At 38.6% G+C, this 15,348-nt stretch overlaps 1 protein-coding gene across 6 annotated transcripts in view; it reads right to left on the reverse strand.

The window, feature by feature from the left end:
* LOC138321431 (prostaglandin G/H synthase 2-like) overlaps positions 1 to 15,348 on the reverse strand; it is a 46,944-nt gene that overhangs the window by 26,647 nt on the left and 4,949 nt on the right. The window contains exons 1-2 of one of the 6 annotated variants that reach the window (XM_069265110.1): positions 13,720 to 13,871; positions 6,310 to 6,406 (exon numbers count right to left, since the gene is read on the reverse strand). The gene's annotated coding sequence lies outside the window, so the exon portion shown is untranslated. The other 5 variants (XM_069265112.1, XM_069265113.1, XM_069265114.1 and 2 more) reach the window with 5 other exon arrangements.

The raw sequence follows: 15,348 nt of genomic DNA on the forward strand, positions 1-15,348 counted from the left end.
CCCAACTAACCTAGGCTTACCCAACTAACCAGGCTTACCCAACTAACCTTGGCTTACCCAACTAACAGGCTTACCCAACTAACCTAGGCTTACCCAACTAACCTAGGCTTACCCAACTAACCTAGGCTTACCCAACTAACCTAGGCTTACCCAACTAACCAGGCTTACCCAACTAACCTAGGCTTACCCAACTAACCTGGCTTACAATACCTAACTAACCTAGGCTTACCCAACTAACCTAGGCTTACCCAACTAACCAGGCTTACCCAAATAACCTTAGGCTTACCCAACTAACCTAGGCTTACCACAACTAACCTTGGCTTACCCAACTAACCTTGGCTTACCCAACTAACCTAGGCTTACCCAACTAACCTTGGCTTACCCAACTAACCTAGGCTTACCCAACTAACCTTGGCTTACCCAACTAACCTTGGCTTACCCAACTAACCTAGGCTTACCCAACTAACCTAGGCTTACCCAACTAACCTTGGCTTACCCAACTAATCCAGGCTTACTCAACTAACCTAGGCTTACCCAACTAACCTAGGCTTACCCAACTAACCTAGGCTTACCCAACTAACCTTGGCTTACCCAACTAACCTAGGCTTACCCAACTAACCTAGGCTTACCCAACTAACCTTGGCTTACCCAACTAACCTTGGCTTACCCAACTAACCTAGGCTTACTCATCTAACCTAGGCTTACCCAACTAACCTTGGCTTACCCAACTAACCTAGGCTTACCCAACTAACCTAGGCTTACCCAACTAACCTTGGCTTACCCAACTAACCTTGGCTTACTCAACTAACCTTGGCTTACCCAACTAACCTAGGCTTACCCAACTAATCCAGGCTTACCCAACTAACCTAGGCTTACCCAACTAACCTAGGCTTACCCAACTAACCTAGGCTTACCCAACTAACCTTGGCTTACCCAACTAACCTAGGCTTACCCAACTAACCTAGGCTTACCCAACTAATCCAGGCTTACCCAACTAACCTTGGCTTACCCAACTAAACTACAGGCTTACCCAACTAACCCAGGCTTACTCATCTAACCTAGACTTACCCAACTAACCTAGGCTTACCCAACTAACCCAGGCTTACCCAACTAACCTTGGCTTACCCAACTAACCTAGGCTTACCAACTAACCTAGGCTTACCCAACTAACCTTAGGCTTACCAACTAACCTGGCTTACCAACTAACCTGGCTTACCAACTAACCAGGCTTACCCAACTAACCTTAGGCTTACCCAACTAACCTTAGGCTTACCCAACTAACCAGGCTTACCCAACTAACCTGGCTTACCCAACTAACTAGGCTTACCCAACTAACCTAGGCTTACCCAACTAACCTAGGCTTACCCAACTAACCTAGGCTTACCCAACTAACCTAGGCTTACCCACTACTGCTTACCTTAGGCTTACCCAACTAACCTAGGCTTACCCAACTAACCTTGGCTTACCCAAATAACCCAGGCTTACCCAACTAACCTAGGCTTACCCAACTAACCTAGGCTTACCCAACTAACCTTGGCTTACCCAACTAACCTAGGCTTACCCAACTAACCTTGGCTTACCCAACTAACCTTGGCTTACCCAACTAACCTTGGCTTACCCAACTAACCTAGGCTTACCCAACTAACCTAGGCTTACCCAACTAACCTTGGCTTACCCAACTAACCTAGGCTTACCCAACTAACCTTGGCTTACCCAACTAACCTAGGCTTACCCAACTAACCTAGGCTTACCCAACTAACCTTGGCTTACCCAACTAAACCAGGCTTACCCAACTAACCTAGGCTTACCCAACTAACCTAGGCTTACCCAACTAACCTAGGCTTACCCAACTCACTCCAGGCTTACCCAACTAACCTAGGCTTACCCAACTAACCTTGGCTTACCCAACTAACCTAGGCTTACCCAACTAACCTTGGCTTACCCAACTAACCTTGGCTTACCAACTAACCTAGGCTTACCCAACTAACCTAGGCTTACCCAACTAACCTTGGCTTACCCAACTAACCTGGCTTACCAACTAACCTAGGCTTACCAACTAACCTTGGCTTACCCAACTAACCTAGGCTTACCAACTAACCAGGCTTACCCAACTAACCTAGGCTTACCCAACTAACCTACAGGCTTACCCAACTAACCTTGGCTTACCCAACTAACCTAGGCTTACCCAACTAACCTTGGCTTACCCAACTAACCTTGGCTTACCCAACTAACCTTGGCTTACCCAACTAAACTACAGGCTTACCCAACTAACCTTGGCTTACCCAACTAACCTTGGCTTACCCAACTAACCTAGGCTTACCCAACTAACCTAGGCTTACCCAACTAACCTTGGCTTACCCAACTAACCTTGGCTTACCAACTAACCTAGGCTTACCCAACTAACCAGGCTTACCCAACTAACTTGGCTTACCCAACTAACCTAGGCTTACCCAACTAACCTAGGCTTACCCAACTAACCTTGGCTTACCCAACTAACCTAGGCTTACCCAACTAACCTAGGCTTACCCAACTAACCTTGGCTTACCCAACTAACCTTGGCTTACCCAACTAACCTAGGCTTACCCAACTAACCTTGGCTTACCCAACTAACCTTGGCTTACTCATCTAACCTAGGCTTACCCAACTAACCTAGGCTTACCCAACTAACCTAGGCTTACCCAACTAACCTTGGCTTACCCAACTAACCTAGGCTTACCCAACTAACCTTGGCTTACCCAACTAACCCAGGCTCCAACTAACCTTGGCTTACCCAACTAACCTTGGCTTACCCAACTAACCTAGGCTTACCCAACTAACCTAGGCTTACCCAACTAACCTTAGGCTTACCCAACTAACCTGGCTTACCCAACTAACCTAGGCTTACCCAACTAACCTGGCTTAGCACCCAACTAACCTAGGCTTACCAACAAACCTAGGCTTACCCAACTAACCTAGGCTTACCCAACTAACCTAGGCTTACCAACTAACCTTGGCTTACCATAACCCTAGGCTTACCCAACTAACCTAGGCTTACCAACTAACCTAGGCTTACCCAACTAACCTAGGCTTACCCAACTAACCTAGGCTTACCCAACTAACCTTGGCTTACCCAACTAACCTTGGCTTACTCATCTAACCTAGGCTTACCCAACTAACCTTGGCTTACCAACTAACCTAGGCTTACCAAACTAACCTAGGCTTACCAACTAACCAGGCTTACCCAACTAACCTAGGCTTACCCAACTAACCTGGCTTACCCAACTAAAGGCTTACCACTAACCTAGGCTTACCCAACTAACCTAGGCTTACCCAACTAACTAAGGCTTACCCAACTAACCTTGGCTTACCAACTAACCTTGGCTTACCAACTAACCTTGGCTTACCACTAACCTTGGCTTACCCAACTAACCTAGGCTTACCCAACTAACCTTGGCTTACCCAACTAACCAGGCTTACCCAACTAACCTAGGCTTACCCAACTAACCTAGGCTTACCCAACTAACCTTGGCTTACCCAACTAACCTTGGCTTACCCAACTAACCTTGGCTTACCCAACTAACCTAGGCTTACCCAACTAACCTTGGCTTACCCAACTAACCTTGGCTTACCCAACTAACCTAGGCTTACCCAACTAACCTTGGCTTACCCAACTAACCTTGGCTTACCCAACTAACCTAGGCTTACCCAACTAACCTAGGCTTACCCAACTAACCTAGGCTTACCCAACTAACCTAGGCTTACCCAACTAACCTAGGCTTACCAACTAACCTTGGCTTACCAACTAACCTAGGCTTACCAACTAACCTAGGCTTACCAACTAACCTAGGCTTACCCAACTAACCTAGGCTTACCAACTAACCAGGCTTACCCAACTAATCCAACTACTTGGCTTACCCAACTAACCTTGGCTAAACTTAGGTTACCCAACTAATCCAGGCTTCAACTAACCTTGGCTTACCCAACTAATCCAGGCTTACCAACTACCAAGGCTTACCAACTAACCTTGGCTTACCCAACTAATCCAGGCTTACCCAACTAACTAGGCTTACCCAACTAACCTAGGCTTACCCAACTAATCCTAGGCTTACCAACTAACTAGGCTTACCCAACTAACCTAGGCTTACCCAACTAACCTTGGCTTACCCAACTAACCTTGGCTTACCCAACTAACCTTGGCTTACCCAACTAACCTTGGCTTACCCAACTAACCTAGGCTTACCCAGCTAACCTAGGCTTACCCAACTAACCTAGGCTTACCCAACTAACCTTGGCTTACCCAACTAACCTTGGCTTACCCAACTAACCTTGGCTTACCCAGCTAACCTTGGCTTACCCAGCTAACCTAGACTTACCCAACTAAACTACAGGCTTACCCAACTAACCTAGGCTTACCCAACTAACCTAGGATTACTCATCTAATCTAGGCTTACTCATCTAACCCAGGCTTACTCATCTAACCTTGGCTTACTCATCTAACCTTGGCTTACTCAACTGACCTAGGCTTATATAACTAACCTAGGCTTGTCCAACTAACTTTGGCTTACCCAACTAACCTAGAGTTAAATGCCTTTATTAGCTAGACCACCCAACTAAGTTACTTGTAGTTATTACAGGAAGGGCCTAAACCTTTTCTGATACAATATAGAGAAATCATTTCATTGAAACATCTTAACCACTTGCATGACATTATAAATTCTGAAGAAAAGAGTTAGTTTCATTTTACCTATTTTTAAATATTGTTTCCCCCATCCCCAACACCAAACACCACCACTACTGCCAAAACATGTTCAAAGATTTGGGCAGGGGGGATGGTTATCATTGTGGAATTATTACTTGGTCACCATCTTATCTTACCAATGACAGAGTCTTTAGGCAATAGAAAGAAAATAAAGAACTCCAAATTTTTTATCTTTTAAAATTGGTCAAAAAAGGGAATTATTTTTATTTTTTTTTTTTTTACAATTAGGAAGTCTAGTTTATCTGAAGAGAGAGGATGGATCTCGTGTGGAGAGTGACCTTTATCTTTGACAAGTGTCCTCGCTTCTGAGGATGCCCCGCATTTAGACAGATAACAACACTCAGTCCCTGGCTATGAGCATTATAAAGAACAATCTTGGAGACTTTTTTTTTCGTAGATTAGTTATCTTTCCCTGAGGTTCCCTCACTGTATCATTTTTCTTTACTCCAAGAAACCTACAACAACCTCAGACCTTATCAGAGACCTTACAGACCAACTGCTGTGTTTAAAGGTAATTTTTTGTTATTATGAAATTTCAACGGTGCATGTTAAAGATTATAGGAAATTTCAATTTTCTGTTTGCAGTTGATGTTTTGACCAAAACAACATTGTGCCTGTACAATATGGTATTTCATGTGTATCTTACATAAACATCTTATACCAGGTATTTTGTGTGACAAATAATTTTTTATTTTTATTTTTTTTTTATTTTTGTAATTTCTGAACTCTTTGAAATCTCATCAAATGAGAAATATAATCTTGTAAAACCTTACCAAGATTAATATCCTCTCCATGTTAAAACCTATAAGTCTATACCGACTTAAAATTCTTTTGAAGTTGTAAATCTCTATATAAACCTGTCATAACTATCTAAGACTGTGTTTTTAACTTTGAAATTATTTGGTAATAACATATTTAATGATCTAAATTATTCTACATTTAAACCTCCCCAAGGATTTTTGTACTTATTATCTCCCCTCCCCCGATTCCCCCTCCCCTTTCAGTATCTACACACACAATACATAACAAAGCAATTTAATATTCATCATCGTTACCCGCGTTAATCAGCCTAGAGTCTGATATAAACAGAGTGTTTACGAGTTTAGAAACTGGGTTTCCGAGGGTGTTTAATATTTTTTGTCTCTATCTTCGAAAATATTTTGTAATACTGTATTGCCATATTCGACCCAATAAGTGCCCATGTCCCTATAAGCACCCCTCCCCCTTTTGAGGCCTCAATTTCAGGCATAAATAAACACAGAAACTATATATGTTTGCAATAATACTGTCTAATTAACACCCTTGTCAATTATTTTTTCATTTTTTAAACCCCTTGGTTCTTACAGGGTCGAATATGGTACCTTGTATATTATATAAATCTTTCTACATCTTAATGTCTGCCTCTTTACCCTCCCCTATCATTATGCTAGAAGTTTTAATCTATCATTATGCTAGAAGTTTTAATCTACCCCTGCCCTCTACTACAATATGATGTAAAATTCTAGTTCACATCCATTAAATCTGTTAATACCCTGGTACATTCCTTTATTTAGATAAGAATATCACGTTACCTTTAGCAGTCAGCGCCTTTTGAAAACAAGTAGGTCCACAATATTGTCTCACTCTCTTGTAACACTATGGCTAGTTCTAAAAACATCTACGTCACCACTGAAAAACAATTTTAAAATAAATTAAAAGTGTAATATATTCATCCTATTGTTGGATTAATACAGTTGTTAATTTATACAGGCCATGACACACTGGCTGAGTTTAGGGTATTTCACATATTTCTGTTGAATTTGACACAGACTCCCATCAGGAGAGTTTTGTAGCCTGTAAACTGGTAGTGAGAGTGTATCTTTAACTTGATATCTGTTCCAACAGAGAGATTAATTTGTAGACAGTTATAAAATCATCTATCACTATGACATACATAAAATTATCAAGATTTCCTACAGTTGAGTAAATTAAACTCAGGTTACATATCATTTTAATGACATTTCTTAAAAATGAAGAAAATTTCTATTTAATCCTAAATGGTTAAATTTCAATGACATTTGACTCCAAGAACCTTGTAACATCTGAGAAATGGCATTTCCCTTTGTAGCAAGTATAAAGTCAAATATAAATGTATGATATCAGAGAAGTGACATTTAATTGCATGATATTTGATATCCGAGTTAATGACATTTCACTCTAAGAAATTATGACATCAAAGAAATGTCATTTCAATGTATGATATCATAACATCAAATTAGTGTCATCGGCCATTAATACATTATAGCATTAAAGAATTGGCATTTAATTGTAGGACATTATGACATTCTAGTGATATTATCTTTTGGTATTATGACGTAAGAATATGACATTCTAGTGAAACTATCCTTTGACATTATGACATAATATGATAACATTCTAGTGATATAACCCTTTAATATTAAGACATAAAATTATGACATTCCAGTGAAATTATCCCATGATATTATGACATTTTCCTCACAAACCAACTGTCAGACCACATATTCTTATACCTGGACAATAAAAACAGAAAACTTCTATCCTTAAGACATATACCACGGTGAAACACTTTACCATCTGAAACAGCAGCAAAACCAACCCTCTCTTCCTTCAAGTCATCGATTTGTACTCTCAATAATTAATCATCATGTCCTCCCCTCCCCAGTCAGTGCACAAGTAGTAACTTCACCATTAATTTTAATGCGACACCAAATTATATGTTAAATCGAGTTGACTCAGTGCACACACACTCAATCTTGCATAAGTCTTCATCTTTTATGAAGTAAGCAAGTTACAGGCAGAACTATCTGAACTGGTCTGAACTCTAAGATCTGATAGAAGCAGAACTACCTTCAATCCCATTTAAGTAATAACTTCACCATTAATTTTAATGCTTAACAAATAATATGTTTAATCGAGTTGACATCTGCCTGTCGTGAATTATAGCCATGATTTGACATGCAGTTTGAAATAAGGTCTTGTTATAGATACAGTTATTTTCTGTGTGAAGATCCTAGCTGCTCTATGTGATCTATCATGATATATTGACCCATATATGTAATAATAGCAGTTTGACTTAATTTTTACTCTTACACGTCTATTATATACTAAACAGATCAGAATTCAATGTCGTAAAGCCGCAGACTTTACAATGAGGAACTAGCATTATTTGTCCTTGAAACCACAGTTGTAAACCACAGACATTATTTAACTCATCAAAAATCTACATACATCACGGTGTGCTGAATACAGTATAATTGGTATAAACTACAGGTAAAAATCTACCTTCATTTCTACGTACCTGGAAATAACATAGAAAACACAACGTGTGGATGAACATGTTCCCTCTGGTTGTATATACCGTCCAGAATTCACCTATTGATAGCTTGTTAACTTCTAAACTGTCATGTTTTTGTTGTGAATTATGATAATCAGTCATGCATGTCGCTAGACTTGCTACCTACCGTAGTAAAGTCATTCACATACTACAATTCTCACACACAATGAAGCTATATGGAAAAATCAGGACGCTTGTAGTGAATTGTATGAGATACACTTACAGGTATACAGCATAACCAAGTCTTACTAGTATACATACCTGTACCCTCTCAGCACAATATCACACCAACTATATATTTCCTGTGCCACATAAAATGATACCAATCTAATTCCTGACCTACTGTTGTAACAACCAAATAAATAAGCTAGAATTCTCCTCGCAGCATAACTTAGTCGTTAGATCAACTCACCTGTGCAGGTAAGATATATATAAGGAAGCCCCAAAATTTACATTGGACATCCTAACTTTCCTCCTATCAATGCATGTTTAATCTCATCAATTTGAAGGTCAGTGCACTGTCTACAGGTAATCACAGGTGTGCTAGGTGCTGCACATTGGTGCAGTACCTGGTAGTTTACCTGTACAACAGCAAGGTGCCAGACACACCTCTGTATAGAAGGTTGTCCATTGATACACAGGAATTCACACACGGAATTTTACTAGTTACCATAAATTACGTAGACAAACAATTACTTGTTAATCACAAAACATCTATTGTCCATTGAAATGTTTTTGTGTACAAGCCATGAAATGGGATGGTTAGCCTGTTTATCCTCTCTAGCAGCATCATGTACATATGTATACTATACATTATATCTCAATATATCAAAATGTCATCAGTCAAAAAACTAAATGTCTCTATCCCTAATAATGTTGTCATGATATCTTCAAACAACAATACCCCCTCCCTTCAGATGTTCTTGTTTTTCTCACATAATTCAGTTTCATTTGTAATTTCATAAAGTATCTTTTGTTCCTGTAGCCATTGTACATGACGAGCGAGCAAACAAATTCAGTGTGTAATTCCATCCACTACATGTACATACTGAGATCTGATTGAGTGAGCATGATGCGATGTTTTTATGTAGTTATACAGGCCTATTTTATAACTAGAAATGTCTGTAAAATAGATTACCCAAGCCTATATATAATAATTAAAATTGGCCACTTGGTTGGTTAAAAGCAAGGCGATATGACTATAGTTTGCTAAACAACAAGGCAGTATGAACCAGTGTTTAATAAGCAACAAGGCAGTATGGACCATGGTTACTAAACAACAAGGCAGTATGGACCATTGGTTGCTAAACAACAAGGCAGTATGGACCATTGGTTGCTAAACAACAAGGCAGTATGGACCATTGGTTGCTAAACAACAAGGCAGTATGGACCATTGGTTGCTAAACAACAAGGCAGTATAGACCATGCTTACTAAACAACAAGGCAGTATGGATGATTGTTTGTTGCTAAACAACAAGGCAGTATAGACCATGCTTACTAAACAACACGGCAGTATGGACCATTGTTTGTTTAACAACAAGGCAGTATGGACCATCGGTTGAAAACAACAAAGCAGTATGGAGCACTGGTTGCTAAACAAAAAGCAGTATGGACCATCGGTTGCTAAACAAAAAGGTAGTATGGCCCATTGGTTACTAAACAACAAGGCAGTATAGATCATTGGTTAAATTGCTAAACAACAAGGCAGTATGGAACTTGCTTGCTAAACAACAAGGCAGTATGGACCATTGGTTGCTAAACAACAAGGCAGTATGGACCAATGGTTGCTGAACAAAAAGGCAGTATGGAAGTTGCTTGCTAAACAACAAGGCAGTATGGACCATTGGTTGCTAAACAACAAGGCAGTATGGACCAATGGTTGCTGAACAAAAAGGCAGTATGGAAGTTGCTTGTTTAACAACATGGCAGTATAGATCATTTGTTGCTAAACAACATGGCAGTATAGATCATTGGTTGCTAAACAACAAGGCAGTATAGATCATTGGTTGCTAAACAACAAGGCAGTATAGATCATTGCTTGTTAAACAACAAGGCAGTATGGACCATTGCTTGCTAAGCCACAAGGCAGTATGGAAGTTGCTTGTTAAACAACATGGCAGTATAGATCATTGGTTGCTAAACAACAAGGCAGTATAGATCATTAGTTGCTAAAAAAACAAGGCAGTATGGACCATTGCTTGCTAAACAACAAGGCAGTATAGATCATTAATTGCTAAAACAACAAGGCAGTATTGACCATTTCTTGCTTAACAACAAGGCAGTAGAGACCATTTCTTGCTAAACAACAAGGCAGTATAGATCATTGTTTGCTAAACAACAAGGCAGTATAGATCATTGTTTGCTAAACAACAAGGCAGTATAGATCATTGTTTGCTAAACAACAAGGCAGCATAGATCATTGGTTGTGTATATTATCATCCATGATTTTTGTCAAGATTGTATGAAAAACATCATCATTCTCCACTGAACAGAAAGTTTGCCTTGAATAATACAAGATTTGATGTGTGTGTATACAGAAAAAGAGAATGAAACACCACAGAGAAAAAATACCTATTAGATTATCACCGTTGTAATACACGTCAATCTTAACAGTGAGGTAAATTGGGATATTATGATAATTACAGCCACATCAAAGTATTTTAATTGATCTGGCCTTTAATTCAAGCACTCATGTTTTTGAACTCCCTATTTCACACCATTCAACAGCTGTCAGGTTCATTGTGGGGTGTCGTGATCCAGTGAAGAGGTTTGTGGGGGTCGTACATGTATAGGTATCTAATTCGATAGAATACGTCTTCTATATTCCCAGGCACGGAATCAACAACTTAACTTTCTTCACAGATGAATGCATACAAAACACAAACAGAATCGTATACAAACAAAGTATCTAGTGACACAAAATGTTTTTATACTAATCACAGGTTTTACAATCTTTGGTAAAAAAGAAATTATTGTTCCAAAATTAAAAAAACAAAATGACAAAACAAAAGCTTTGAATCATAACCTGTAAACAAGAGGCCTAAGAGGCCTTGACGGTCACCTGAGTGCTGCTACAGAGAGCATTGCAAAGTTGGTTCAAATTTATAAAAATTATTTACGAATTAAAATAAACAATAAAGTTGAACTTTTGTATTAAAATTTTTATTTTTTGTTTTTCATTTTGATAGTAAGTGTATCATGCTACCAAACCTTATGCTTAAAATTCCAATTTGCTTTGCTAACGTTTAACAACAAAACCAAACTAGAAAGTCAGTCAGTGTAAGTGATTTTATAAATTTCACTTTTTAATCTATGGAGATTATTTAGTTCCATCAAACCTGTGAATTCAGAAGAAGATTTTTGAAATTTTAGTCATTTTGACCCCGCCCCTCTGGTCCCTTGGGGTCAGCCAGGACCAATATGGATATGTTGTTAAAATGCTATTTCAGGCTTATAATTCTAACCCAGTTTGACTCATTTCCTATAAAAACTAAGCAAATAATGTTCATAAATGTGTTTTTCCTATATCGACTATAGTAAATTTGACCCCCTCCCCAGGGGAAAATCTGAAATCCCAGGGCCATGAAATTCACAATTTTTGTAAAGGGCCTTATAATACCTTCCAATCTATAAAGAGTATTTGGTTCCATCAATACTGTGCCCTAAATTCAGAAGAAATTTTTTGAAATTTTAGCCTATTTGACCCTTTTTCCCAGGGGACATGAGACCCCGTCCCCTAAGGACCCCTGGGGGTCGGCCAGGACCAATATGGATATGACAATAAAATGCTATCTCATTGTTAAGCTAATAAATCTAAACCCAGTTTGACTAATATTTCCTATGAAAAATAAGCAAATAACATTCATTAATTTGTTTTTCCTATATAAACTATAGTAAACTTGACCCCCTCCCCAGGGGGAAACATGAGATCCCAGGGTCATATAATTCACAATTTTTATAAAGGACCTTAAGACCTTTCCATCTATGAAGAGTATTTGATTCTACCAGTTCCAGAATTTTAGAAGAAGATTTTTGAAGTCTTAGCTTATTTGACCCCTTTTGGCCCCACCCCTAAGGCCCCTGGGAGTCAGTCATGGAAAATTTGTAAATAGGATTCAATGGTCATTTCATAGGGATAATTCTGACAACATTTGACTCATTTCCTTTTACAAATGACCAAATAATGCTCAAAAATGTGTTTTCCCTATATAAACTATAGTAAACTTAACCCCCTCCCCAAGGGGAAACCTGAGACCCCAGGGTCATATAATTCACAATTTTTGTAAAGGACCTTAGACCTTTCTATCTCTGAAGACTATTTGATTCCATCACATCTGTGAGTGGAGAAGAAGATTTTTGAAATTATAGTCAATTTTACCCCTTTTGGCCCCTCTCATAGCCCCCAGGGGGGTGGGGACCATATAATTCACAATTTTGATTGGCCTTAATTATGCCTCAGAAGGTTTCTGCAAAATTTCATTGAATTTGCTTCAGCGGTTTTTGAGAAGAAGTCGAAAATTTAAATTGTTTACGGACATACGACGGATGACGCACGACGTATGACGCACGACAGACGACGCACGACAACGGACAAAAGGCGATTAGAATATGTCACTTGAGACTTCGTCTCAGTTGACCTAAAAACAGGACAGGAGTTGAGTTGAAAAACGAAGTTGAGGTGAGGCCTTCACAGCAATTTTTTACTGAAAAATGTTGTTAAAATAACTGTGAAACATACAGAATAATTCCTATTTTTAGTAATATGGTCCTGGATTGGGTTGATCGGCGGCGACCAAGTACAATTCGTAGAGCACTATAGCTAGTATGGTTACGAGTTCGAATCCCTATCTGGCCGTGCATTTTTCCGCTTCTATATCTTAAATAAAAGTGACCTCGACCCTTAAGTTTGGTCTTTACCTAAGAAAGATGTTCAAGAATAGTTCTAAAGAAAGTAAATCTTGTGCAAAAGAAAGATAGTTTCCAGTACTGTACAACTGATGCAGTTCATTCTGGCTCCACTATAATACGCGAGTGGGAGGGCGAGATGAATAGATTCAGACTCAGATCATCTCTGGTCCTTAAGACAGACATCCTTAATATAAGCTACTTAAAACTTAATTAATTAATCCACCACAGTCTACTGCAGTTCATACTCGTATAATCTTTATAATCAAATTACTATTCACGGTAGTGTATACATAATATTTAAACTAGTAACTGGTGATTTTATTTGTAAAATAGATATTTTTAATGGACATATCCTGACTTAAATTTAATGTGTAACCAAATAGAATGAACAGATTAATCAGTCCACACTGTTGAGATTTAACCAGTAAATCTTTATTATACACAAATGGCTAGTTAGTATACACAAAATCAATGTCATTAACTAAGGAAGAAAATCAAATACATAAATAATTGTCTTCAAATTGTGCATTAAACAGATCTTCAAAACTGTAAACCCCTGGTGTTGATTTGGTGTCAAAAGTTATAAAACACCAAGAAAATTTTCCTGGAATGTTGAGCGATGCTTAACATCTTAAACTGACCAGCGGCCAGAGTTCAACATACCAGACTGACCAATAAACAGTTAAGTGGCTGTTTGGATAGCAGTAAAGAAGCTTACCGTGAATTTTCTGTTACTGTTGTCAGTATAATTCCGCGGCGTTGTTTGTGGTGCTACTTTAGGCCATCAGGCTGACACTTTCTGATCCTGTGTGGTGTGTCGGGGTATTTGTAGAACACTTGTAGTCACTCTGTCACCCTTCAGTGACCAGTGCTGGGGTGGCTATATACTGGTGAGTTTGTATTACCTACATCTGATGCCTTCACTCTCGCTCAAGTGTACCGAGTACTTGAGTACTGTTAATGATATAGTGGTAAAATCAAAACCAATACTTGTATGTGAAAACACAGATCAGCTCTTAGAACAAAATGAGAGGAATGGTTGATCATTTGTGGTAATGGTACGTCACATTGGACAGGTTATATATATAGTGTCATACCAGTGTACGATGACATTTTCATCAGGTCAAAGGCCTCAGGTAGATGTTTGCTTTAATTGGAGAGGACATATCGTACGGTGTCATTATTACCTGATAGTCCCCCTCAGCCTTTGTGCCATTGTTTACCCAGATCTCCTCAGCAAGGCTAATTTATCTATTATGGTCACCGTCTACTCCCCTTCAAATTCTGTTCCGTGACGTTGTTTGGGATGTTACGATTAAATAAATGTTGACATCTTACACTCAAAGGAAGTGACATGACGTTTGAAATGAATGATTCAAAGATGAGTGTACATTCTAGTTCTAAAATTCCTTATTTTCAAAATAACACTTGTAACATAGTCGTGTCATATTGATATTGCCCACGCAAAATAGTGTGCTTTGGGAAGTATAATCCCAAAGAGCTCGTAAACAATGGAGTAATTAAATAATAATGATTACTAACAATTTCAAGTTTACTCTTTATGCACCAACTATTATATTTGTTTGAAAATTAATGACTGAAACCTTCCACTTCAAAGTATATACATGTACATTTATTTATTTTCAACAGTAAAATTTGTCATAGCAGCCATCTCTGTATAAAGATCACCTATTTAATAAGACCACTTTCCTAGGGCCAATGGTCAATTTCAATTCATTATAACCTGCGTATAAAGACCACCTGGCTATAAATAACATTTTTTCTCTGTCCCTTCTGTGGTCTTTATAGACAGGGTTGACTATACATGTATATATTTTCAATAATGAAACCTGTCATAAAAACCACCTCTGTATAAAGACTACTTGCTTAATAGGACCACTTCCTTGGTGGCCCCCAATAATCAAATTAAACACAATTTAACCTGTGTCTAAAGACCACTTGGCTATACAGACTCAGTTTTCTTTGATTTCTACGAACACCTCATGCACCGACACAGGTGTGTCAGTTTAATTAGGTTTCGCCATACAGGCTCTCCTCACAGCACTCCCGTGAAGCTGAGTCCTGATAAATCGAATTACTAGCTCTCAAATGTACATGTTTCTACCTAATATGGTTAAAGTCTTCGTTAGTTTTGGAGTTCAAGTGTCCTTCATTTATTTTGTGAACATAAATAACCTAACAACTTACACAGTGTTATACCAGAGAGAAGCTGAATTGATTCAACAGCCCCAAGTGGTACAAAATTACTGAACAATTCTTCAAATCACATAGTGTTACATTGTGAGAAATCCATTATCAATAACCTGTTAGCATAATCAATTCATGA

Source organism: Argopecten irradians, chromosome 4 (genome assembly GCF_041381155.1).
Source record: "Argopecten irradians isolate NY chromosome 4, Ai_NY, whole genome shotgun sequence".
Classification (NCBI taxonomy): Eukaryota; Metazoa; Mollusca; class Bivalvia; order Pectinida; family Pectinidae; genus Argopecten; species Argopecten irradians.